The following is a 16,562-nucleotide window of genomic DNA, read 5'->3' as shown; positions in this document are numbered from 1 at the left end:
TGGTGGAAAAGATCGGTTTATTTTTAAGGGATCGGCCGATCACCGATCTTCTAAAATCAAGGAAATCGGGGCCGATAAATCGGCCAGCTGAGCGATCGGTGCGCCCCAATTACGTGCCCTTTCATCTGACCATTAGCATGGATTTTAAACATATAAGGGCCAAAACATGCCTTGCCAAAATTAAACTGCACTAAAAAACTAGCCGCTAGAGGATGCTAAAACTGCACAAATGTTAAGCAACCTGACTTTTTTAACAGATGTGCTGCTTTTAATATCATGACATGACGACGGCGATATATTGTGGCAGTTTTAATATCGCGATATCACAATACTGCCGGTATTGTTACATCCCAAGTGTGAGCACTATTAGGTTCAAAAGACTAAATTGTTTCTGATGTTGACAAACACATTAGATCCATAAAGTACTCAATTGTCTTGCTGTTGACTGAAACACACGTTAAGTTCCCTAAAGACTAAATTGTCTTTCATGTGGAGGAAAACACACTTTTTAAAAAAAAAAATTATTTTATTTTATTCAAACTAAATTGCTTCCCCTTTGATGGACAGGCGGTCTGTTCAGACCTTGGAAGGCACGCTAGGATGAGTTTGGTCTGGTGTTGCTTTGGGGGGGGGACTGGTTTTCGTTATATAAAGATGTCATACATTCACAAGAAAAAATGAATGAAACCACATTACTTAAACACTAAAAGAATATTCATTTTCATAGGAAACGTTGACTTCCCTGTTATTTGGAAATAATTAGGATCAGTCCTGCTTCTGACACCATTTAAGTGATTCCCAGTGTGAGTGTCAGCGTGAGCCAGCAGCGATCGACTTGACTCCACACGAGTAAACACATGTCCAAAATGCTGCGTTTAGGTGTCGAGAGATTGCATGCAGATGAGTGTGTTAAGTTCGCTAAACGGATGCCAGTTTGCTTTTTGACGTTTTTTTTTTTTTTTTTCCGTCTTCTGGGATCAATATAATCGTTTGAAAAGTAGTCTTAAATTGCCGTCATGTTTGAATTCTCAGATCAGCTCCTGTGCTTCGGTGGAGAGATGAGATTTTGACAAGAGCAGGGAGTAAGTCATATATAGAATACCAGAGGGAATCGGATTGATTAGCAGTATCGAGAATGAAATCAGAATTGCTAAATTTTTGTCATTTCCCATCCCAAGTCATATATGTGCGAGTAATTACTAACTTTCAATTTTTAAAGTTATCTTTAGTGAAACAATCATTCATACTTTTTTTTGCATAAGTATTCAACTCATTTTGAACAAGAAGTTAACGGTTTAACACGATTATCACAATTATCATTTTAACTCGGGCTTGATTTCTGCTGAGGAATGTGTCGTAAACGTGCGGTCTGTTTGTTAGCAGCTAGCAAGCTAAGAGGACTTCGATATACAGCAAGACGAGTATATCCGGACAAAAACGATTACACGAATGAGAATTTACACCATGAAAGTAGTGTTCGACATACTGTTTCAACCAAAAACAACATACCTTCCACTTCCACAACAAACTTTGTAGCTAGCGGCTCCAAATGACTTGTTTCAATGATTCGCAGTAATGTAGTTTCCTACTTGGGACGTTTTTTGTGACACTTGATATATTTCCCACCTTTTAACGCAGGTGAAAATCAAGCTCTACATTCATTTGTTAAGGGATGCTTGCCCTCCGGGAGGCGGAGCGGGAGCTAAACGGTGACGTCAGCTGGCAGGGTCTATACTTGCTTCATGAGGTGGCCTATGCACTCCACATACTTGTGGGTTGGCAGGTTGATATACAGTACTTGCGTGTAACTTTTCTTACAACAAACAAAATAAATGCCACATTGTCCTGCAGATTTGTCAATGTAAACAGCAGGAGTATAAAGAAAACCGATTTGAATCAGAAAATCAGTTTTGATTTAAAAGGTTTGAATGCAATGAATCAAAACTAATCAAATTGTGCCATGAAACGTATTGAATCCTTTTTTTTTTTATTGTAGACTTTCACTGCTCTAGTGTCAATTTCAGTCTTTCAGAAGTTATTTTTTATATAGAATAGAATAGAATAGAATAGAATAGAATAGAAAAAAAAGAATAGAATAGAATATGATTTTAATGACAATGCGAAACAATGAAAATTAATTTTAGTCAAGTCCAAGTCCGAAAACTGGAGACTTAAGTCTGACTCAAGTCAAGTCATGGGACTGAAGTCCCCAAATCTCTGGATTTTAAAGAAAAAGAGGGAAAACTGTAGACACTGTCATCTTCATTCCTCAAATCGTGTGCAGGGAAGGAAGGCCGCGCATTGCCGATTATACATTGGTCTTATACATGTCGGGACAGCACCGCGGATACATACGGCTGCCGCATCTCCCTCTGGGAGGTCCTGACCCGAGGCTAAGCGCTCTGTTTCCTCTATAGGGGAGAGCGGTTGTTACATGTTCAGCGAAAATATAGAAGAATGTATTTAGGGTGAGTCAACTATTTTGTTGCTACATAGAGAATGCGACATTTTACATAGCCGGAAATAAATCTGTATTATAGGTTACAAACATATATGGTTTATCTCAAGTTACAGCTTTGTGTGATTTTTTATTTTTGCTTTAAGTTAAGACTTTTACTGTCATTTTGATAGGAAGGGAAAATATTGTTCCTGCTGTAGCCAGGTAACCTTGCTCTCTCGCAAGATGAATTCTCGTGGTATTTGTCAGTTCACAAACTCCGGAGAATACATCTTGTACCGCTCCCGTTGATTTCCAACGATCTAAACCGACCAATCACGGAGCGACATTGTGTTTGGGGGGCGGGATATACAACTGTGACGAGACCAGGAAGCTTGCGCCGACGCCGGGGCTAACAAACAAACCTAACATGGACGAATTAATACAATTAATTCTGTTCTCGCAGAATTACTCACAGTTTCCTTGTTGAATGTTGAACAGCGAGAGGCGCTTCGTGCATTTCTAGCTGGTAAGGTGTTTGTGCTTTTCCCCCGTTCAACAAGAACGAAGACGAAATTTTCACTCGTGGCCGTGATTGATGCAAACAAACGTGTACAACGCCGCATCGTCCAATCAGCTCGAATTATTGTATAGAACGTCCCGCCTTTCCCGACCAAATTACTGTGGCGAAGTACCAGATGGATATTGTGGAGAACTCCCTCGACTGAATCGCAATATCAATCTGGCTTTTGCCAGGTTAGTGGCCAGAGGCTATGACTCCAATTCGATACGTCTCGATACATGGGGTGCAGGACGATTCACTGACGGTTTATTTTAAAGTGGAACGATTCGATTTGGCTCAATTCCGTGGCATTATGTAGGTTCAATGATTCTAAACTCTTTGACGGTTAGGTAGTACCTTTGATTCTATGTACAGTTAAGAAGGCTCATTGAAGACGCTGAACTCTTTGGGATTTTTCTAAAAACTCGTAAGCATTGAAGACTAAATTGTCTTTGATGTTTACATCAAAATCCGGCACTGTATGTTAGGTTCCCTGAAGACTCTTTGAGAACAACAAAAAGATGTACATTAGGTTCTTTGAAGACGCTAAACTGTCTGATGTCGATAGATTATTCAAGACTTTGGACTTTCTTTGATTTTGAACACAAACATATGCTTTTCGAATTATTGAAGACTACATAGTCTTTGTTGTTTACAAAAACATGTACGCTAGGTTCCTTCAAGAGTTATTTATTAAAATGACCTTTGATGTTGGTGAAGACACTTCTTGGAACTCTCGAAATTACTTGTTGACGTGAATGAAGAAGTGTTTAAAAGCCTGCTTAAAAAAGTGAGTCACTCTGAGTCAAGGGGACAACAAGGTCATCTTACTGAAAGTTGAAAGCTTGGCGCAAGGGGAAAAAAAAAAAAAAACTCTTGCAAGTGAATAAAAATTTGAATATTAATGTGATGAATTGCAACCAGAGCACATAAATCAACACTGGTGTCAACTGGTCGAAATGGTCGGGTTCCCATCCTCTGGAAGGACACGTTGCATTATTTTCAAATCGGTCACACATCATTTGTCAGGGAGCGCATCATTTGCAAACAATAATCCAGTGACAGAGATGAGTTGGCTGAAGTAGCCAACAGAGGGGCGGTCGGTAGGGCTCGGGAGTGGGGGGGGTGGGGTGCTACCCTAACCCTGACCTCTTCTACATGTGGATCCTCATCTGTGGCGAACGTGCGCAACCATTCTAACACTTTAGAAGGCCCTTTCGAAGGATTCCAGCTCGAACATTTGAGGGGTCCGATTGACAGCTTTTTGGCGCGCGCATGTTTTCCTTGCGCATCTGTCTTTCCCCCTCGCCGACCTCGAACTGCGGCGAGGGGAATCGCGTGCGCTTTGCGTGAGACCGCGTCGTTCTCCGGTGTCTGTGACAGCGCTCATCAGCGCGCCATTAATTAAAGGGCCTAAATAACAAAGCACAAACAATAAACACTCGGCCGCGAAAGCCGCAACCGCGGCGAAGCACTTGAGAAGCTCGCCAAAGAAAGTAAATAGAATAATCCTTTCAAGATTGAACAGGCCGGGGGAGGGGGTGGGGGGAAATTATAGTAGATAGCAGCGCACGGATGTCATTCATTGGAGTGGCCAATGAGGTCGTATTTCACATGGCTGCACATGTGCAACTTGGCACGTTGTGTCATTCCTAAAATAACCTGTTTTGGAGAATGGGCCCATGCCGGACTTTTTGCCCATTGGAACGGATTTCTACGTGTTTATGGAGAAGTGTGTTTTGACCGTCCTTCCTGCAAGTGTGTGTGTATGCGGTCGGTTGAATGGGGAGTAAGTGAGTGCGTGCAGCCGGGGGAGGGCTGAGGGGACAGCTGTAAGGCAATCACTTCATAAGTGAAATACCACTCCCTGTACAATAGCCAACCGCAAACCAGAGCTGTGGTGCAAATGTTTTTCCGACCTGGCATGGATCTATCGTTACACATTGAGATTTAAAGAGAAAAAAAATTACATATATACATATATGTATATAAAAAAAAAAATGCATTTTTTTTTACTTCCTTCAAAAATAGCTATGACAGGCACGCTCCGATTGCATTTCGTGCAAACACATTTTTTTGGAACACTTTTCCAAACTCTCACTTCCTTTAAGAGAGTGGGTTCTGACCTCATGATTTCGTTTTACCAAACTAAGTAATGGAGTGTTTGTAGCGCTTGGCACCGCCAAATAATAATCGAAAGTACAGTGATTATTAATAATAACGATCATCACATCATACAAGTCGGAATTGGAACCGCAACTTTCCGAGAAAAAGTCATGGGACGACCGCCATGCGTGAGATGTTAACATATGTAGACAGGGGTGCAAATAAGCGGCGCACAGGTTCGACTGCGTCACTGCCTGTTTGCGTGCTGAGCATATTGCAGTTCAGTCAGTGTGACTGTGGTCAAGCCAGCTTCAAGTGGAAGGCAAGTCAGCCGCCACGATTGCTTACGAGGGCCAACTTCAAAATAAAAGCTGAATAAGTTGATAGTAGAATTTTTTAACACCCCTAGTGTTAAAAAATATCGATTCAGCAATATATCGCGATATCACAGGACGCAATTCTCGAATCGATTCAATAGGTGGCAGAATCGATTTTTAAATATCAATTTTTGATGGAAAAATATTCAACAAAACGTCTTACTTATGGTTAGAGTTCACACCTTAAGCATGGAAAAAGCCTTAATATTTTATTTCAATGCTGTTCAAATATGAAACTATCTGTTAAATACAGTGCCTCACAGTTATAAGGCTGAAGTTTCAGATAAAAAAATACATTTTCATACAAATTGATTACTGTTTTCTAAATCTGAGTAAAAAAAATTGAGTAAAAAAAAATAAATCGCAACAATCGACGTATAAATCTGTATCTAATTGAATCGTGATCTATGAATCGTGATACGAATCGAATCGTCAGGTACTAGGCAATTCACACCCCTAGAATCAATTATTCCATTAATTAATAGAATAATCGGACTAAATTTTATCTTGCATCAAATTGTATTACAAATTCCATTTTCCCTAATTACTGTTTATTAACCAGTCTTAGATGTTTATTTAATATTGTTTAGTGGACAACAACAACAACAAAGTCTCATTTCAGCAATATCAATGATAGGAATTGATGTTATACTCATCAAACCTTTTGAAACTGATTCAGCCGTTGGTCCAGTCAGTGTTTTCCAAAGTGAACGCATTTTAATTAAATAAAAATATATTCAGTCTACTTTAATGAAGGACTACAGCAAATCGGAGAATAATTACTGCTGAGAGGCTGAAATTGGAGGATTTTAACTATTTTAATTTAGAAAAAAATGGCTGTAAACACTCACTCGATTATTAAAATAGTTGTCCATTAATTTGATAATCGATTGTCAATTCATTTTAACAGCTCTAAATTGTTTTAAATGTGATTGCTTGATTGATTGATTGATTGATTTTTATTTGGAGATGACAGAGAACATAATCAAACTTCCAGTCACTCAGTCTGGTATCACCGAGGATCAAAACACAATAAAGCCAGAGGGCTTAATTTCCATGTGGTTCTCGACACACTGCAGGACAAAAATAATTGAATCATCGATAGATTAATCAATTCTAAAAATATTGGATAGTGACAGCATTAGTCGTATGGGTTTCTCTGCGGATCAAATGAGCATTTTCTGCCAGTTGCTGTTCTATCGTGTGGCAGATGAATGACAGACATCTTCCAAAAATGTTGCTTTTGAACTTCTTGAAGGTTTGCCTCTGCTTCAAACTACTTAATGTATCTCTGATTCAAGCAATCAAGTGCTGCTGTGTTGATGGATCCCGGTATGACTGTCTCTGAAAATATCGTTAAACTTCTGTGACATTTTCGGGCAAGCTACTGGCACCGTTCATGAACTAGAAATGCTGTCTATTTTAAAGCTAAGTTACCACAATGAAAAGGGAATCCCAAAGAGGAAGCTGTCAAAGCAAGACAAATCTTTTGTTTGGTTACTTCTCTCAAGGATTATGTTTTTCTTTTTCCTTTTTTTTTTTTTTAAATGAAAGCTGGTTGTGTCGTCTCTTCCCTTCCTGACCACGAAGGTTTAGTAAACGGACATATTCCTGAAATCTGCTAAATGCATTTGTTCTGCATAAACTGATGCCCTCAAAGCTATTTTGCATCTGCCTTCAGGAGTAACAATTCAATAGCCTCGTCACCTGAATGTGTAAAATGCCTTTATTGAGGAGGCTGAGGGGATGAAGTACATTCCAGAGACCTGATTGGACAAACCAAGATGGCCGTGCTTTGTTGGCGGCTGAGGTGGCCATCCGGGTGTCACGACAGGTTAGCTCTAATCACGCCGGACGTGGAGGGACAAGCGTTAGTGGGGGGGAGGAGGAGTAGAAAGGAACCTCGTGAATGTACCATGACCAGGCACTGACAGATTAACATTCCGCATGTTTAACACGGGTCAAATTTGACCAGTTCAGACAGCAATAAATGTCATCAATTTTCATGTGAAATTTGAAGACCTCAAGTGACTCATAATACATAGAAATATTTTCTTAAAGAATATATTTTATGTATATTTTTATGCATTTTGTAAGGATTTCTTTTAGATATAAATTTAGTATAGGCTATACCGGGCTATTCATTTTTCCCGTAATCAACTGTAGCATTTCCAAAAGAGTTCAACAGATGGCAAGATGATACAGTGAAGCTATTAGTGTACAATGTACTGCTGTATTGTTACTGTAAAACTACACACAAACTACACACATTGTAAACTTTTACGTTTCAGTCCCTCAACATCAATACTTGAAAGCCTGATTTTAGCTACATTTATAAATCCATTTTGTTTCTCTTTTTCTTCTCGTTCCTTCACTCACACATTTTCATCCCTGTCACTCCCTTAAAATGTCTCCACTTATGACCAGCTGTGTAGCAAGTGCTTACCTGCCAACTCCTTCGTAGTTTTCTGTCTTTTTTTCAAAGCGTCCGTTGTCAACTCTCGGCGAAGTTCCCAATTCTTTTTCTTTTCTTTTTCTTCATCCGCGGAGCTTGAACTGTTTTATGATACGTCTTCTATCCAAACATTTTCTTTATCCTGCTTCTAATCATGGCGCCGAGATCGATGACACATTTCTTCTTCATTGGTGTCTTCAGGTCATTTGTTACGGTGTGTTATCTGCATGCTTGCACCACACTGCCCCAAAGAGGTCAAAACGTGAACAACAGGAACACCATACCCATGAAAACGGCCCATGGAAGGGTCGTGCGTCAAATAAATAAATACATAAATAAATAAAAAGAGCGCTGTTGAAGGGAATTTGCGTTAATAATGCGTTTTTTTTTATATATATTTTTTGTTGTTATTTTATGACTATGTAAAAACATCCTGGCATTTCTGATATTCCCACAGAACCCACAATGCAAAGTTCATTTCCACGACGTATTGTTTTGCTTTTGCCTGTGACTAGCATACAAACCAAGCATACTGTTGTCGTAGTCAAACAAGATTTTATCACATTCTAAAATCAAAAATAATTATTACAAATCAAATTAAAATCATCCTAAATCCGATGCTTTTCAATGAGTGGTATGATTGTATGTTCGTAATCGTACTGTATGTTCGGTTTTAGTCAGGCTTTCTGGAACGGATTAATCATGAAGGTTTTTTTTTTTTTTTTTTTTTTTAAACAGAAATACACTTACCTTTTCTCAAAACATTGATTGATTGATTGATTGATTGATTGATTGATTGATTGATTGATTGATTGATTGGATTAATTGTCCACAGTCCACATGATATGAATACATTTTGTAAACTCTAGTTCACAATTTGCTATATATATATATATTTGCTTATGAGAGCCATCAATTTGATCTGCAACATACTACTGTGCATGTGCATGGAACGACAAACACTATTTTTAAGGGTGAACTCATATCTCAGGACGAACAGGTTATGGAAAACTGCTTCCCGGACGGCTCCCGGATGGGACCTTTAAACCCCAAACTTCTTTTCTCCACCGCTACACCCCCTCGGCAATGTGAACCTGAGGGAACGTCGGCATCGGAATGTCCCAGTTGGAATTCCTCAGGGTGGTCGTTTGACCTGACTGGTCAATTCATGTCAGCACAGTCAGTGATGAACAAGTGGACCATGGTCGCCACTGACCAATCATCTAAAAAGTGCTGCGCAACTATTTTTTATTTTTTTAAAGCTTCAAGTTGCTATCAATCAGTTCCTGGATTGGTTGGTCAGAGCGTATGCCTCGCAATTCTGAGGGTAGCTTTTGTGTGTTAAAAAAAAATAAAAAATACATAAATGAAACCTCAAGTTGAAATCTTAACCATGGTTTGAAATACTAACTTTGGTTTTAAACCCAAAACCTTGTTTGAAATTCTAATGCAAGCTTTTTACCCAAATTTGAAACCTTAACCACAGTTTGAAACTACTTCCAGGACAAACAAAAAACGTCGAAATAATTGTGGCTTACTTTTATTACTATACAGTCAATTGACCTCATTGAAGCTACATCGGAATGCAGTGTGAACACAATCCCAATTTCCTAACATTTCCTTGGACAATGTAAGTGAACGACCTTTGAAAGTCTTTCTCGCTCACGTTACAGCTCATTTGCCTCTGTGCTGAAACCCAATCAGAACCTATTAGGAATTACTGGTCACGCTGGAGGGCCTGGCAGCATTCTCACACACCAGAACGACAGAACTTGACACAGAGTCAGTGGCAAAAAAAAAAAAAAGTCATGGAAATATGCAAAATGTGAGCAAAGCGAATTCTGTGCCGCTTTGATGACTCAGATGCAAACGTAACAAACTCCATGTGTTCAAATACACAGCGACTATTAATATTGACCGCTATAAGTCTTGAGCGTGCCACAAATGTATCTCGTGGGGTTGAGAAGCCTCACGTCGCTGCGCTCTCATCTTTCAAAGTCAAAAGGGCCCAAAATAAAAATAAAAAAAAGCACTTTACACACACGAGTGGTTTCCTCTGAAGCGATCCAAATAGAATCATCTGATTAGCGGGTCGTATTAAAACAGTTGTCCAAATAATATTAAAGTAGATACCACACAGAAATTTCATTTTGGTGCGACATTTTGATGAAGATGGCAGCAAGCAAGGGAGTTGATGAAAAGACTCACCACTAGACAGTGCAGTTCTTAGGCCCAATTCACACTGACTGCGGAACGGACGCGGTGCATTTTCCGTACGGACGCCGCATGAATAGAACGCATTCAAGTCTGCGTGTCAATTCACACCAGCCGCTGTGTGGTGCGTAAGTGTAACGCGGAAGGTTTCCGCAAGTGTTCAATTTTTACGGACGCTGCATGCGGATTTTCATGAAGCTGAAGAAATTACACGAGCCTCACTCGCTCGCTCACTCACTCACTCACTCACTCACTCACTCACTCACTCACTCACTCACTCACCCACACATGTAAACTGTGTGCGCACTGATTTTTTCACTCACTAACTCACTCACTCACTCACTCACTCACACAAGTGAGTGAAAAAAATCAGTGCGCACACAGTTTACATGTGAGTGAGTGAGTGAGTGAGTGAGTGAAAACAATCAGTGCGCACACAGTTTACATGTGTGAGTGACTGAGTGAGTGAGTGAGTGAGTGAGTGAAAAAATCAGTGCACACAGTTTACATGTGTGAGTGAGTGAGTGAGTGAGTGAGTGAGTGAGTGAGTGAGTGAGTGAAAAAATAAAATAAATATCCGTGCGTGCTGTCAAGTCGCCGCGGGAGTGACGTCATGCAGCCGACAAATTCACCCGACTCCGTCTGCGACACGCCCCCCCTCCACCTCCCGCTCTGCGATTGGCTGGAGTGGTAAACGACTGCCTGTCCACAGAAACGTCTCGCTGTTGACAAAACAAACACAAAATGGCAAGATACTGGGGCGGGGGGTGTTAGTGAAAAATCACCACCACATATTAACAGAAGCACAGAGGTGGAGACTGAGAAGGAGTTCATGCGTGTACATCCTGTATTTATGTATTTGAGTGCATTTTCCTGAGTGAAAACGGAAGAACGTGCCTTTAAGCAACGTAAAAATAAAAAATAAAAAAAAATAAACAGTTGCACAGCTCTGTGAGCTATGATATTGACATATTGTCTGCTAGGGTGTTATTTTGAACTTACAATCAGGACACACGGTGGACCAATGAAACACTTGAAACTGGCCACAAACGGCCCCTAGGCCGAACTTTGGACACCCCCACCTAAATATCCTTCCTCTTCTACTTGCTGATTTGCCCCCAAATGAAAAAAATGAATGGTTAAGCTCCTCAAACCACCATTGTCCAGTCGCCCGTCATTTTCCGAGCAGATTCCATAAGCTTCTCTTCTCCCGCTAACCCTTTATTAGTGTGTCACTTTCGAAAGGACGTCAAACTTCATTTGATATTCTATCAGTTTATTACGACTGCGCACATCTGCACGGGCCTTAACCAAGGAAGCAGCTGGCCCAAGTTGTGCAAAGGGACTCCGCCGCAACGACCGCACGAGGCTCTCCTAGAGCTCGTCTGGCAAAGGCCCTCACCAGCAGGCCTGCCACTGCGTGATCCAACAAGGTCTTCATGTGGATTGGGAGCCACTGTGGGTTAATGGAAGACTTTTTTTTTTTTTTTTTTTTTTTCCAATGCAGGTGCACCTCTTTGTTCCAGTAAATGTCTGGGACTACAGTGGAGACAGTATGTTCTACAAAATGTGTTCCAGAACAAAGACAAAAGTCTCCCTTAAATATTTTGTATTCATGTCATTTTTACATTTTGTGTCAGTGCAGAGTTATAAGACAACAAATATAAAGTGTGAACATGTGACATGTAACCCCACCATCGTGTAAATTTGGTAGGATGTCACGCGGGATTTTGCAACTCATAAAACAAGGAATAAATTATCGCTGTTTTCTTTTTTAAAATTTAAAGTAAACATTGAAGGAAGCTAAAGAAAAAAATAAACGAGCTTTAAAAATTCAAAGGTCAATTCAAACGTTCACATAAAATATTAATATACATTAGGGGTGTGAATTGCCTAGTACCTGACGATTCGATCTGTATCACGATTCATAGGTCACGATTCGATTCGATACCGATTAATCTCGATATATTTTTTACTCAAATGTAGAAAATACCATTCAGTAAACTTGTACATGTACACTGTAAGATTTGTATGAAAATGTATCATTTATTGATCTGAAACTTCAGTCTTAGAACTGTGAGCCACTGTATTTAACAAACAGGTCGTAACCTTTTTCATGTTAGAACAGCATTGAAATAAAGTATTAAGGCTTAATGTTCCATGAATATAACATTCTTCCATGCTTAAGGTGTGAAAGTTCGACCTTTTGTTGAATATTTTTCCATAAAAAAAAAAGGATGTTAAAAAATCGATTCAGCTGCCTATTGAATCGATTCGAGAATTGCGTGCTGTAGTATCGCAATATATTGCCGAATCGATTTTTTTTTAACACCCCTAATATACATATAAAAATATCCATGCACTGGATTAAGGCCTAATAGGAACTTCTAGCACGAAGGTGATGTCTCTCCGACTCAGATGCCTGTTTTATACCACCCTTAACAATGACATTTCCAGATTAAATGGAACTACAAAAAAAAAAAGAAAGCTTTGGTTCATCATCACACTTAAAATTCCCTAAAACTAGCATATTTGCTAATAATAGCTTTGGTTTAAATCTGTTAAAACAGAACAATAACTGAGGTTATCCAAATTTTTCTGCTAGCTCATAATGTGCTATTCTCTTCTCAGATAGGATACCAAAGAAAGGAAGAAAATTAGTATTAAACTTTGTAGTTGAGCCCTCTGGTGGAGAAGCTAATTGTGATGTGACAATTTAGCCATGTGACAACAAGCACCAGTCACCCCTATTCGCTCTGTTCAATGACAAATTACTGTATTAATGGAGTTAAGTTGGGGTCCGGCTCTTCCTCTTCTTCTTGCTCTTAATTACGCTGCAACTCATCCAATAGAGCTCAGTGCTGCCAATATATTGTGGTATAATGTGGTACTGCACGAACGGTACACAACCCTAACTTAACTTAACCTAACTCAGCCTGTATGTAAAAACCATAGCTTAAAAATCAGTGATCCAATGGGGAAACACTGCACAGCACTTTGTCTTTTCCAGAGAAATTGTGGAAATTTATTCCCCCCCCCCCTCTGCCACGTTGGTGTTTGCCTGATATCGGATCACGGATTACATCATAATTAGAAAATATCTCCTTCGGATCTTCCGCACCAGCGGCATCGGAAAGTCACGTCAAAACAAAGAGCGCTGATAATTTGTTGTAATAACACAGTCACTTTGAAAAAATGTACGCGTGATCACTTTCATCGCGTATTTTGTCTCCGAGCTGCCGCGTTAGCGTAGCCAGCCCTTTTCCAGGGCCAAACCATCACATAACTTACATACAAGCATGTGACCGAATGTTAGCCAGCTGCCACGGCAACCTCAAACAAAACCCGCGTCCCCGTCGGCAAGGGTGGGGGGGGCCGCAAATTAGGGCCGATAATGCCTCACGCCACCCACAAACGGGGCGCAGGGGGAGCGATGGGAAAGGCGAGAGGAGCGGGACCGACGCGGGGGTCCCTTTTTCCTTTCCAGGAGGAACCTGTGAAAGGGAAGAAAAGAGGCTCTCATGGCCCATTGTGCAATGAAAGCGGCAAGCTCCAGACCGCTTTCCCTCCGGACTCATTACCCAGGATGGCCGGCAGGAATGCGACTGTTTGTTTGGGAGCCTCCGCCGGCGTATTTGGCCTCCAAATTGACACTTCGCACTTGTCAAACGGACACTTGAAGGTGAAACATGGCCCTTGTTCGGGTAGGCACGATAAGCATCAAGCGTCATTGGGGACGCTCAGACGGAATGTAAACAAGCACCTGACCCATAGTCAACACAGGCAACACTGCAACAATGGAAAGGTTTCTGATTTTAATCCTCATAACTTGAAAACCTACAACCATGACTTGAAACCGTAACTCTGGTTTGAAACTGTCATTTGGAACCATAACTTGAAAACAAAATATCACCTTGAAACCCTCACCTACAACCAGATCTCGAAAACGTATCCCTAATTTGAAACCCTATCTGTCATGCAACCTCAATTTTAAATAATAATTTATACCCCCTAACCCAGTGGTGGGCAAACTTGGTCCTCGGGGGCCGGAGTTCTGCTGGTTTTGGATGTTTCCCTGCTCCAAGCAAGACAGCTGATTCCAATCATCAGGATCGTTATCAGACTTATGCAGAGCTCGCTGATGAGCTGATCATATACCAGCTGTGTTGGAGAAGGGAACCCCCCAAAAAACCTACAGGACTCCGGCCCTCGAGGACCGAGTTTGCCCACCCCTGCCCTAACCTCTTGTTCAAAACCATCACCACAATCTTAAAACCTCATTTGAAACAGCAACTTGAAATTATAACTTTGGCTTTCTCGCTCTAATTTGAATGTTTGAAACCTTAATTCAAAACCCTAACTCGAGATTAAAACCCTAATCCTAGTTTGAAAGCGCAACCCTGGTTTGAAACAATAATTTAAAACCCAATCGTTGTTTTCAAACTCACCAAACTATAACTTAAACGCCAAGTCTTATTTGAAACCCTCATTCAAACCATAACCAACCTCTTGAAGCCGTAATTTGAAATCCTATGAGTTTCAAATCAGAATTTTAAATCTGAACCCATGTTTGATACCCTTAACAAAGTTTGTAATCCTCTGAGGCTAATTTAAATCCCACATTTCAAACCCTACTACTCGATATTTCTTGAAATAATACTAAATATATACATACACAAACATACATTATAAATCCTAGCACGAGATTGAAACCCTAATATATATATATTTTAAAAAAACATAATTTAAAGTCAAAACCATGGCTTACAAACACTAACCCTACTTTTAAACCCCAACTTTGGCTTCAAACCCCACTTAGAACTCTCCCTAAACTGTTTCCCATATTTGAAACCTTTGTTTGAAACCCTACTTCAAAACCTGACACCCTGTGCAAACCCTAACTTGAAACTGTACCCAAAATTCAAACCTTAGCACATTTGTAACCAATCTTCCCCTTGTCTTGCCGTTTCAAACCCTAGTCGAGGCGTGAAACCCGTTTCAAACCCTACCCTTTGGCTTAAAGCCCTAACAACAATCCCCGACTCGAGTTTCAAACCCTAAACTAGTTGAACCGTCATCAAGTGATAAAGCCGCTTCATATTTTGAAAAAAAAAAATTCTTTGCCAGCAGTTTGTTTGCCGATTGTTTTCGTTGGCACCGGCGCATCATATGAAAGTCGTTGCGGTTTCAAAGAAAAGTTGAATAGTGCATTAAATGTTCGGATCACCTTACCAGGCATGGGGATATGTTCTATCAATTAGTGGGCTTGGGCAGAGTAAGCACAGGAAAGATGAATATGTTGCTAAATCTGAAAATCATGGCTTCTACATATGGACCGCTATATCGTCCTTCCAAAGAAAACGTCTACCCTTACATTTTTATGTGTTATTGAGCCCAATCGCAATAAAAACGAAATCCACAAATACATACGTGAAGGCATCGGAGCTCACTGCTAAGCGCTATTAGGTCTGTCAGCTCCATTTTTAACTCCCTGACAGTTGGCTGGCCCGCAACCTGCACTTCCATCTCTCATCACTCGGCCCCTTCGGACCGAGTGACGTTAAAAACCGCCGGGGGGGCCACGCGCCGCTCGCGTCGCGCCGCCGCCAACCGACGCCCGCTCCCACCTCTCGAGACGGACGTCTGGGATTATGTCACATTCATCTTTCTGGGTTTTGAAACATGGACGAAGCGACTTTGCAGCTAAACAAACCGATTTATGAGTCACGCCTTCTTTCCGCCTTCCCAAAATATACTCGTCGCAGATCCCAAACAAAATCTTTGGGTCTCCCTGTAAATGCCGCCATCTTTATTTCCTTTTTCAATATGATGCTTTTATTTTGACATGTTAAACCGGAGGTTGCGGGCTCACATCGTTTCTGCAAATTGACACAGCCACAAGCATTGGACGAAACGTCTTTTCCTTTCTTTCGAGCTGGTTGTTTTTTGTCATCATTCTTCGTTGGAAAGGTTGAGCAAATAGATAAAGTTGATTTAAGAAGCTGTTAAAGCATTCATGACTGTGATGATCACTTGTGGAAGAAGACTGCCGTTGATTGAGCAGGCCAAAGTGGTCAGTAGCATTTCAGTTATCTATCGTTAGCTTAGATGCTAACACAATGCCATGTTTGTAGTAAATGTTTGTTTGTATGTCTAAACTTTTAGTTCTACGGTGTATTGCTGAGCAATAAACATCTGTGAAAGGCACTGGAGACTCGCATGCAATCAATGGGCGGTACACTCCCTGAAGAATAAATTAGCAGCTGGAGGCAGGCTCGGGCTGATGGATGTCTATCGCCATGGCAACCCTTCGCGCGTCTCTCATCTCCGGTGCGGTTCTGTTGGGGGTGTTGTAAATGTGGTGGCAATTACAAGGGTGTGGCTAAGGTATAAATCTTGCAGATTGGACGC

At 40.7% G+C, this 16,562-nt stretch overlaps 1 protein-coding gene across 8 annotated transcripts in view; it reads right to left on the bottom strand.

Moving 5' to 3' along the window:
- Positions 1-8,147, bottom strand: part of LOC144016380 (aldo-keto reductase family 1 member D1-like) — a 111,452-nt gene extending 103,305 nt beyond the window's left edge. For all 8 annotated transcript variants that reach the window (XM_077517443.1, XM_077517442.1, XM_077517441.1 and 5 more), the window contains exon 1: positions 7,929-8,147. The gene's annotated coding sequence lies outside the window, so the exon portion shown is untranslated. The remainder of the gene's footprint in view (positions 1-7,928) is intronic.
- Positions 8,148-16,562: the final 8,415 nt, after the last annotated feature.

Source organism: Festucalex cinctus, chromosome 3 (genome assembly GCF_051991245.1).
Source record: "Festucalex cinctus isolate MCC-2025b chromosome 3, RoL_Fcin_1.0, whole genome shotgun sequence".
Taxonomy (NCBI): Eukaryota; Metazoa; Chordata; class Actinopteri; order Syngnathiformes; family Syngnathidae; genus Festucalex; species Festucalex cinctus.
The sequence above is the reverse complement of the archived record's forward strand: the minus strand, read 5'-3'. Positions and strand labels throughout refer to the sequence as shown.